The sequence below is a fragment of the Benincasa hispida genome, chromosome 5 (assembly GCF_027475165.1).
Source record: "Benincasa hispida cultivar pf3 chromosome 5, pf3_genome.v1.1, whole genome shotgun sequence".
Classification (NCBI taxonomy): domain Eukaryota; kingdom Viridiplantae; phylum Streptophyta; class Magnoliopsida; order Cucurbitales; family Cucurbitaceae; genus Benincasa; species Benincasa hispida.
In genome coordinates, this window is record NC_143482.1 from 8,878,983 (window position 1) to 8,889,872 (window position 10,890).

The following is a 10,890-nucleotide window of genomic DNA, read 5'->3' on the forward strand; positions in this document are numbered from 1 at the left end:
TCCGGAGAGGTTGCACCGGGGCCTAGTTTTTGTGCGCGAACTTTTCGGTGGGCAAAGACGCAAAAATAACCCAAGGGTTAAGAATGATGGAAAAATTTGTGCATAAGACAGTTTTGTTAACGAAGCTCATTTAGTGCCCCAAATGGCTATTGGCCTGGTGAGGCTGCCTGGGGGTCTAATTTTTGGGCTCGACTTTCCGGCGTGTGAAAATGCAAAAACGGACCCATGGGTTAAGAATGATGAAAAAAAGTCGTGCGTTAGGCGATTTTTCGAACGGAGATCATTTGGTTCCCAAATGGCTATTGATAACGGGAAGAAATGCACGTTATCATAGTGCTAAGTTGTTAAACAATGCTGGCTTGCGGTGATAAAATGTGTTAGATTGCGTCCCAAAAGCATTAAGTTTATTACATTGCGATCGCATGTGTTCATCGCATAGAAACAGTTGATTTTTGTATTTTTATGTAGAATATGTGTTGACGCAAGGTGGAAATTGCGATCATAGAAAATCGTTGGTCAAGCGCAGCATTACCGTAAGGATTTGCAGTGATTGTGTTTGCAAACATTTTCTCAAGAAGGATTGCCGCAACTTGGTCGGCACAACATGGTGGGTGCATCTGGGTGAAAGGAATAACTAATCACGATGGGACAGAAAGCTGATGACAGTCGAATCCGAATTAAGTTCACAGCCACTAACGATAACAAGTACATTCAACTTTTCGATGACAAATATTCGGTGCATGAGTTAGGGAATTAAAGCCATCTCATCTGTGCAATCGTGAGAGAGAAGCTGCCTTTCACCCTGGAAGTTCTATAAATACCAAAGGCATCCTTTAGAAAAGGGGTTAACCAGTTCACCTGTTCACGAATTTAAGAGCTCAGCTTGTCTTTGTCTATAGTTTTCCTTTTTATTTTCAGGCGGAGCAAAAGAAGAGTAGAGATGCCAGAGATTGCTCAGGGCAACTCGAGAGAGAACCCTGAAGCGTAGAAGCAGAGAGCGGGCCGACTCTCGCGAGAGCGAGATTATATTTTGGACACGAGTAGAAAGAAAGTGTAAAAGCTTGGGAAGCAAGAGATTGCTACCAGGATCTTTATTCTATTCTTGCATTGTTGTTTTGTACTTCATCTTTATATTTATACAATGGAAGTTCTTATTCTACATCTGTTCACTCTCTTAGTATGCATGAGTAGCTAAACTAGTCAAATGGGTTGAGAAGAACTAAGCTAACATGACCTAGGAAGTTCATTGCTGTCGATTATCTTGTGTTATGTTGTGCCAAATATCCCTTTAAAGCTACTCGAGAGAGAGTCTAAAGAAAGAACCTAAGACTTGAGAGATCTAGGTTAGAATCTAGACTCGAGAGAGCAAGATTAGAACTGCATAAACAAGAGATAGAGACTTAGAGATAAGCTCTGTTTGCCAACCTGCATCGGATGCATCCTAGAGATAGGAATGATATTATGTGGTCGCCTTATTTGTGTGCACGTCATGTTATCATCGCATAAATAAGAATAGAGGCTTATGTTTAGGTCCTATAGACTTATCGCATATATCACAGCGTTCTAGCCTTAAAAGCTATGGCATTCACACCGAGAGGTGGTTTACTGTTGTATGCATGTTGCATGATCGGATAGCATGAACACATCATAGGAAGTGTTAGCCGAAATTTTTCTCAACCCATTCACCACATACTCATCGTATCTTCCATTTATCAACTCTTTTCGAACTCTGCCGCATTTGTTTGTTTTCATTACCGCAAACAACAACCTCAAAAACTAATGATTTATTTGGTTACAAAGTTTTCCTAAAAATTACCACCGCAACCTATTTTCCCAAGTCCCCGAGTTCGACCCTGGACTTATCAGGAACTCAGTGGGTTTTACACTTGGATCCCATTGAGACAACTTGAGTGCTCAATGCATTTTCATCATCGCATATCATCCACAATTCCACATCATAAAATAACCATCAAGTTTTTGACGCCGTTGTCGGGGACTTCGGCAAAATAGTGTGCTAACGGTAATTTTTCTGAATTCTTTGCAGACTCTCAATCTCTAGCGAATTATGATCCAGAGATTGAGAGAACGTTCAGAAGGAGATTAAGAGACCGCCAACAACAACAGTTAGAGAAAGAAGAGATGTCAGAGTAGCCTGAAAACAGAGCACCAAACGAAAACAACGTCATGATAAATCCAATCCTGCTGGCAAAGGATCGCAATAGGCCCATTAGGAACTATGCATCGCCAAACCTCTATGATTTCTCTCTAGGAATCATGAGACCTACCCTTGATGGAAGCCAATTCAAAATGAAACCGGTGATGCTGCAGATGATCCAGACTGCAGGACAATTTGGAGGACGGCATGGCGAGGACCCGCACGCCCAACTACGTAGCTTTATCTAAATCTGCAATACTTTTGTGTTCCCGAACATCTTTGCCGAAGAAGTTCAACTAACTTTGTTCCCATTTTCTCTTTGTGATAAGGCAAGGAAATGGGTGTATTCCCTCGAACCGGGAGAGATTACTTCATGAGAACAGGTCGTAGAGAAATTTATGAAGAAATATTTTCCACCTATTGAGAATGCTAGACGAAGGAAACTCATAACAAATTTTGAACAAGACATGGACGAATCACTCAGTGATGCCTGGGTGAGGTTTAAGAGATTGGTCCGGGACTGTCCACACAATGGTTTGCCAGACTGCCTTCAGATGGAAATCTTTTATCATGGTTTGAATCCCGCTTCGTAGGCCGCTACCAATGCGGTAGCTGCTGGTGATCTGCTTGACAAAACGTATGATGAGGCTAAGAACATCTTGGATCGCATCTCTAAGAACCACGAGGATTGGAGAGAGAGTGATCAGAGATTGAGAATCAAGGATACCGATGCAAGTAATGGTGCTATTTCTTCACTACAGAATCAGATGACCGCAATGATGAACTTAATTCAGGGAATAACGATCAGCGGCCTAACACCACAAAATGGGCAAATCAACGCAATTAGTCAAGACACCACAAGATGTGCGACTTGCGGTGATGGGCACGCGATGGAAGAATGCCCGCAAAATCCACAGTCTGTTTACTTTATAAAAAACAATCCCTTTTCGAATACATACAACCCCAGGTGGAGAAACCACCCCAATTTTGCATGGAAGAATTAGCAACAGAATTTCCAATCCGTGGCGCAGAAAGAAGGGCTACCTGGATTCTTCTCACGCAACAACGGTCAAACAAGCAATCAAGCCAGTAGCTCGTAACCACCGCAATCATCCTCCTTGGAGAGCCTGTTGAAGCAGTACATAGAGAAAAACGAAACTGTGCTTCAAAGTCAGGTTACGTCCATCCGTAACCTAGAGTTACAGATGAGCTAGATTGTGAGCGAGCTAAAGAATAGACCCAAGGGGCTCTGTCGAGTTCAACGGAACTCCCACGCAACTCAAGGGGATCAGGTAAAGAGCAATGTTAGGTGGTGACATTGCGAAGTGGAAAAATTATGAAGGGAGAAAGAAAGAAGCCTAGCAGGAATCCTCCCATTGCGCCGGAACCTGAATTTGCGGTGACACAAGAAGAAGGAGAAAAAGAAGCAATAGAGCCAAAAGTTGCGTCAATCTCAAAGCCAACAGAGAAGTAGACCGTGAGAGTGCAGTTACCACCTTTTCTGCAGAGACTAAGAAAGAAAAAGAAGGAAGAGGTACAGTACCAATGCTTATTGTCTATGTTAAAAAAATTACATATTAATATTCCATTCAATGAAGCGATTGAGAAGATGCCTACCTATGAAAATTTTTTGAAGGAAATGGTAACTAAGAAAAGGGGAGCTAGTAAGTTTGCCACGGTGGCTTTAACACAGAGTTCGAAATCAATCATTCCACTGAAGATGAGCGATCCCTGGAACTTTACTATACCCTGCTCCATAGAAGGACTGTACATTGAGCAGGCATTGTGTGATCTTAGAGCTAGCATCAATTTGATGCCTCTGTCGATCTTTAAGCAGCTGAATGTAAGGCAACTTATGCCCATGACCGTGACTCTCCAATTGGCCGATAGATCTCTGGTGCATTCAGAGGGAAAGGTGAAGGATGTGTTGATCACCATCGACAAATTTATCCTACCAGTCGACTTCATCATCTTGGATTACGAGGTCGACAAAGATGTGCCCATCATCCTAGGGCGACCATTTTTATCAATAGGTCGATGTGCATAAAGGGGAGATCACTTTGAGCATCAATGGACAAAAGCTCAAGTTCAACATAATCCGTGCCATGATGTTTCCTAACGAAGAAGACCTGCATGACTCAAACAACGACCAAAATTTGATTGAAGAAGAAAAGTTTGACGAAGAGAATGAAGAAGAGGATGAAAGCGCATCCATTACTACCTGTAATGCGATCATAACAAAAACAAGCAAGGAAGAAGAGATGATTGCAAACCAAGAAGAAGAGCCAACAGAAAAAGAAGAAAGAAAAACAACGCAATCGTCCCTAGTAGAACCACAACACTGGAATTAAAGACCCTACCGATCCACTTAAAGTATGCATTTTTGGGGAAGAATGAGAAGCTGCCAATTATTATTTCCTCTTAGCTTTATAAGGACCAGAAGAATGCGTTGATGAGCATTCTGAGGAAGCATGTGCGAGCAATTGGCTGGACGCTCGCTGACATTAGAGGAATTAGCCCAGCGTACTGTATGCACCACATTCGTCTCGAAGAAGACCATAAGGCAACGATCGAAGATCAGCGCAGACTCAACCCTGTGATGAAAGAGGTCGTTAAAAAGGAGATCATTAAATTGTTAGATGCGGGCATTATTTATCCTATAGCAGATAGCACGTGGGTCAACCCCGTGCAGTGTGTGCCGAAAAAGGATGGCATGACGGTAGTCCCAAACGAAAACAATGAACTAATACCGCAAAGGACCGTCACTGGTGGCACATTTACATGGACTACTGCAAGCTAAATGCGGCCATAAAGAAAGATCATTTCCCTCTATCGTTCATTGATCAAATGCTAGACTGTCTAGCTAGAAATGACTTTTACTGCTTTCTGGATGGTTATGTCGGGTACAACCAGATTATGATTGCTCCAGAAGACCAAGAGAAGACCACATTCACCTGCCCATATGGGACCTTTTCTTTCCGCTGCATGCTGTTTGGCCTCTGCAATTCGCCAAGGACGTTCCAAAGGTGCATGATGGCCATCTTTTTAGACTATCTTGAGGACTTTGACGAAATCTTCATGGATGACTTCTCTGTCTATAGGCATACTTATGAAGTCTATCTAGCCAACTTGGAGAAGATACTGAAGAGATGCGAAGAGACGAATCTAGTGCTTAACTGGGAAAAATACCATTTTATGATAAAGGAGGGCATAGTGTTAGGGCACAAGGTTTTCGGGGACGGGCTAGAGGTGGATAAAGAAAAAATAGAAGCAATTGAAAAAATTCCACCTCCAACAAGCATGAAGGTTGTATGAAGTTTCTTGGGGCACGCTGGATTCTACAGACGCTTTGTCAAAGACTTTTCCAAAATAGCACGACCACTGAGTGCGTTGTTGGAGGCTAATAGAAAATTTGATTTTGACGAAAATTGCCTCAACACATTCAGAGTTTTGAAAATGCCCTGATTACCACACCCGTGTTAATTGCACCTGACTGGACACTTCCTTTTGAAATAATGTGCGATGCAAGCGGGTATGCGATGGGAGCAGCTTTGGCACAAAAAAGAAAAACAATCTTACATCCCATCGCATATGCGAGTAAGACGTTAAATTCTGCTCAGATCAATTATACCACCACAGAGAAAGAGCTTCTTGCAAGAATTTTTGTGTTGGAAAAATTTCGAGCATATCTGCTGGGGACGAAGGTACTCATCCATACTGATCATTCAACAATAAAGTACTTAATGACAAAGAAGGATGCAAAGCCGAGGTTGATCAAATGGATTCTCCTCCTTCAAGAATTTAACATAGAAATAATTGAACAAAAGAGGACAGAGAACCAAGTTGCGGATCATTTGTCCAGATTGGAAAACCCTGAGGTTGACTGTAATGAGTCAGAGGTGAGTGTGGTGTTCCCGGATGAGCAGCTGTTCCATATTGAAGAATTGCTTTGGTACGTAGACATAGTCAACTATCTGGTTTGCAGAAAATTTCCTGAAGATTATACCTACCACCAATAGAGGAAGCTTAAACATGAATGCAGATATTATTATTGGGATGAGTCGATCCTGTATAAAAAGGGGGCAGACCAGATTCTACGACTATGCGTACCAAATGCTGCTCAACAACGCATATTATCGCAATGTCACAACTCACCATATGGTGGGCACTTCGGAGGACAGCGCACCGCAACTAAGGTTTTATAGAGTGGATTATTTTGGCCAACATTGTTTAAGGATGAAGCCGACTACGTAATGAAGTGTGATCGGTGCAAACGCATAGGTAACATTTCATGGAAACATGCAATGTCAATGAACACCATCTTGGAGCTTGAATTGTTCGACGTGTGGGGTATTGATTTCATGGGACCATTCCCTCCTTCGAATGGTAAACACTATATTTTATTAGCCGTCGATTATATATGCAAGTGGGTAGAGGCAGTGGCATGCGCCGCAAGTGATGTGGTGGTAGTCTCTCAATTCTTGAAGAAAAACATTTTCACTCGTTTTGGCAGCCCACGTGCCATAATAAGTGATGAGGGGTCTCACTTTGTCAATCATACTGTTAAGGAGCTATTGCGCAAATACAACATTCTCCACAAAGTGGCCACCGCATACCATCCGCAAACGAATGGTCAGGCTGAGGTGTCCAATCGGGAGATTAAGCTGATACTCGAGAAGGTAGTAAGGCCTTCATGAAAAGATTGGGCAACAAAGCTCGATGATGCATTGTGGGCATACCGGACTGCATTTAAAACACCCATAGGTATGTCCCCATATGCATTGGTATTTGGTAAGGTGTGCCATTTGCCTCTGAATCCAGAATATAAGGCATTGTGGGTGGTAAAGAAGCTGAACTTTGATTTGAAGAAAGCATGAGAAGTGCGAAAAATGTAACTTGTCGAGCTAGAAGAATGAAGGATTAACGCATATGAGAACGCAAAGATTTACAAGGAGCGCACCAAGCGCTGACACAACAAACACATATGCAGTAAAAACCTCCAAGTCGGACATAGGGTATTACTATTTAACTCACATCTATGGCTCTTCCCGCAAAAATTAAAGTCACGTTGATCCAGACCATTCGTAATTACACAGGTATTCCCGCATGGTGTTGTTGAATTATCAAATGATTATGGAACCAACATATTCAAAGTTAATGGGCAGCGAGTAAAAGCATATCACAGAGAAGGCTGGCATTGCCAAGTCAGTCCGTGGAACTGAGGAACTTTGAATAAAGAAGGAAGTAGGTGGTCCTTGCACTATCAAGCAAATGAAATCCATCAGGGACGTAAGTTTTGGGAGTCATGCAATCTTCAATTATTCTCTACTACTCAGAATTTTCAATTCACTATATCTTTTCAGACTTTACCTATTCTTACTCTTATTTTTCTATATTCTAACAAAAAAAAATGGAGATTGCGGTAAAAGAATTTTGTTTTGTTTAAAATTATTTGACCCTCTCTTTGTTTTCTTACAACGATCGAGGCGTTGGATTGCAGAGATGATACACGAAGAAGCAACTTATCTTATTCCGTCACCGCAATCCAAAGAAGATAAATCGCTGCAAAGAAGGATGCATCAATACACAATGCGGGCGACAACGCAAATTTGGGGGTGTATTCTTCCTTATTTCTATTTCAAATTTTGCACTATCACATCACATTTTAGTTTTAAAAGTTTTATCACCGCATCCTCTTTGATTACCGCAATCATTTGACATGGATAAATTTCGTAAGTTACCGCATGCTGTCTCTTTGCCAATTATGATTTCAATGATGAAAAACATACTTCTATTCCTTTCGTATATACTAGAGTCAACATAACTTTAAGATAGTCACCTCATGATATATTTCTAGAAGTTAGGGGTCTGCTAGCTTTCTTTCAAACTCTCTTTACGAAGCTTTCTCAATCTTTTGGCAATGAGGACATTGCTACATTTTAAATTTAGGGGTGAGGTATTTATTTTTGACCTTGCTATTTTGAAAAAATAAATTGAGAATAACAACTCCACTGTCAATGCAATAGGGAAACCCATGTTGATAAGAGTTAAGTTGAGAAGGGCACTTACCCGTAGTTGGATATCCGCATGACACACGTGGGGGCAAGCCAAAACGAAAGTAAGTCGCCAGGATCAACGCATATATAAATGACCGCAACTCTACTGCCAAATAGGTATGAGTTTAGTCTGAGAAAAAGTGCATTGCTTGTAGTTGGATGTCCACATGACACATGTGGGGGCAAGCCAAAATGAAGGCAAGGCACTTGGATCAGCGCAAGGTCAGACAAAATTAATAATGTCAAGAAATATGCAAGGATAAAATCATTTGACACCTCGGTGGAAAAATTTTCTTTTTGAAATAAATCATGCAATGTCCCAGAATCGAGTAAAGTCCTTTTGAAGGTTAAGCTTGCGATCCCTAGGTCTTAGAAATATTTTAAGAAGACTTGAATAAGACTTAAGGAAACTTTGGTGTATAGGAGTTGAATGAAGTATCCTTGAGAAATCTAGGAAAAGAACATTGCGGTCGACTTGCTAAAGGAAATCTTTAGATTATGCTTGAGGACAAGCATTGTTTAAATTTGGGGGTATGATAACGGGTAGAAATGCACGTTATCATATTGCTAAGTTCTTAAACAATGCTGGCTTGCATTGATAAAATGTGTTAGATTGCGTCCAAAAAGCATTAAGTTTATTACATTGCTGTCACATGCGTTCATCACATAGGAACAGTTGATTTTTGTATTTTTATGCAGAATATACGTTGACACAAGGCGGAAATTACAATAATAGGAAATCATTGGTCGAGCGCAGCATTACCGCAAGGCTTTGTAGTGATTGTGTTTGCAAACATTTGCTCAAGAAGGATTGTCGTAACTTGGTCGGCACAACATGGTGGGTGCTGACATGATGTTTTTATTATCTTCTTACAACATGTGAACAAATACGAATATGAATGAATGAATCATGCTAGCTCATGTTGCCATAAACTTGATGACATAGAAATGGAAATGGTATGCTGTGTTATCGCTTATGCACACTATGTCTAAATACATGCGTTGTTAATGATATGCTTGTAGTATGCGATGGAGTAATGCATGTCACAAGTTTCCTTGCGCTGAAACCAAGTATAATTCCAACGCAAGTTTCTCAGAATAATCCGAGGTCGAACATAGGGATTTTTTTCGTTAATGCGTTACTTTTGCGATACATGCGACCGGTTTTTACAATTAATAAAGAATTGGGTTTATACAGGAATCTAAAGTGAAATGAAAATAAAATTGCGTTGATAAAATAAGGTTGCGTAAATAAAATAAAATCCTAAACTAATATGATACAAGATACATGATACATGATACATGATACTGAGGTCGAGACTGACTATGAAGTTATACAAAGGATTGTGGTATGCGATGGCAAGTCTGTATGGATGAATCAGAAATAGAAAGAGTAATTAGTAATAACATCGCAAGTTTGTCAATTGTGTTAAAGATGCAACTAAGGTTCCGCTTTCCCTTGGCGTACACCTCTTGGTGATCGGCTGTGTTCCCATATCTCTATGGTGAAACACGGATGAACGTGATGAATGCAAGGTTGCTTCCATCTCTGGAAGTACTACTCGCTTTAGTTAACGCATTATTCCAACCTTCTCTTGATAGGCGGAATAACATCTTCACTTCTGCTCTCAGAAGTGAAATTTCCATCGAGCATGCTTTAGCTAAACTTAATTATTTCCTTAACACAAATTAATTTACTTGCTTAATTCTTGCTAATTACCCAGGGAATTAGGAAAACATCATGAAGGAAATGGATTATGGATGAACGGAAATAGACAGAGAGATGATAATGGTAATGATCATAACATTTAATACTAAGATTATGCGTTTGATACATGGTGTGAATGAAAGATTAAGAAGATGAATACAAGTGATGAAATAGAGATTAGAAACAAATATAGAAGGAGTATCAATGTCTTGACACAGATTTCGAATGGAGATTTTTCTTGCCGGCATGTGGTAGAAATGGAGAGGAGAGCTTCCCTCTCAGGCTTGCTCTTCTGGTAGAAATGACCTTCGCATAGAGCTTCAACGGCGGGGATTGGAAGGATTCTTTGCCTGGAGACTCACCTCTCGGCCTTATCTCGTAGTTATCTTGAATCTACTCTGGAAATTGCCTCAGACCAGTCACTCTCTCAGATCAGTATATACATGTCTCTATGTATTCAAGTATATCTCTCAGTGAATTTGCAAAAGCTATTTATAGGTAAAGCTTGGCTCTTTGACTTCGTGGTCCCCACTTTATGGTTATGGTAGTTCCTGAAATGGCAGAGTGAATATTCCTTCTATTATGCAATCAACCCATCAGAAATGCACAACTGAAAGTTGTACATTTGTCAGAATCCTCCGCAAATGCATTGCTTTTTACATCTTCGATCGAGCGCCGCATGCGGTGTTATTTTTTATTACTGCATGCGGTTGAAATTGCATTGATCGCTAAGCTCTTGATTGATTGTCGCGTGCGCCGTCATTGCGTTGATCATCTCTTCGTTCCTAAATGATGGGCGCAATCCGACGTCGATGCGTTGTTTATTTTATCCTTGAGCCATTAACGCATGCGGTGACTGATTTCCTGCAAAATAGGAACTGAAACATTCTTTTCTACCATCGCAATGGTGTTAGTGGGTGTATTGACGACATTTTATAATTCTCGCATTTCTTAGCCAATTTCTATACTAT

General features: G+C 40.8%; 1 non-coding gene across 1 annotated transcript; it reads right to left on the bottom strand.

Annotated features, from left to right (window-relative positions):
• Positions 1-2,586: 2,586 nt before the first annotated feature.
• On the bottom strand, positions 2,587-2,693 carry LOC150035891 (small nucleolar RNA R71). Its single transcript, XR_016529910.1, has one exon. It is a non-coding gene; the product is annotated as a small nucleolar RNA R71 (small nucleolar RNA).
• Positions 2,694-10,890: the final 8,197 nt, after the last annotated feature.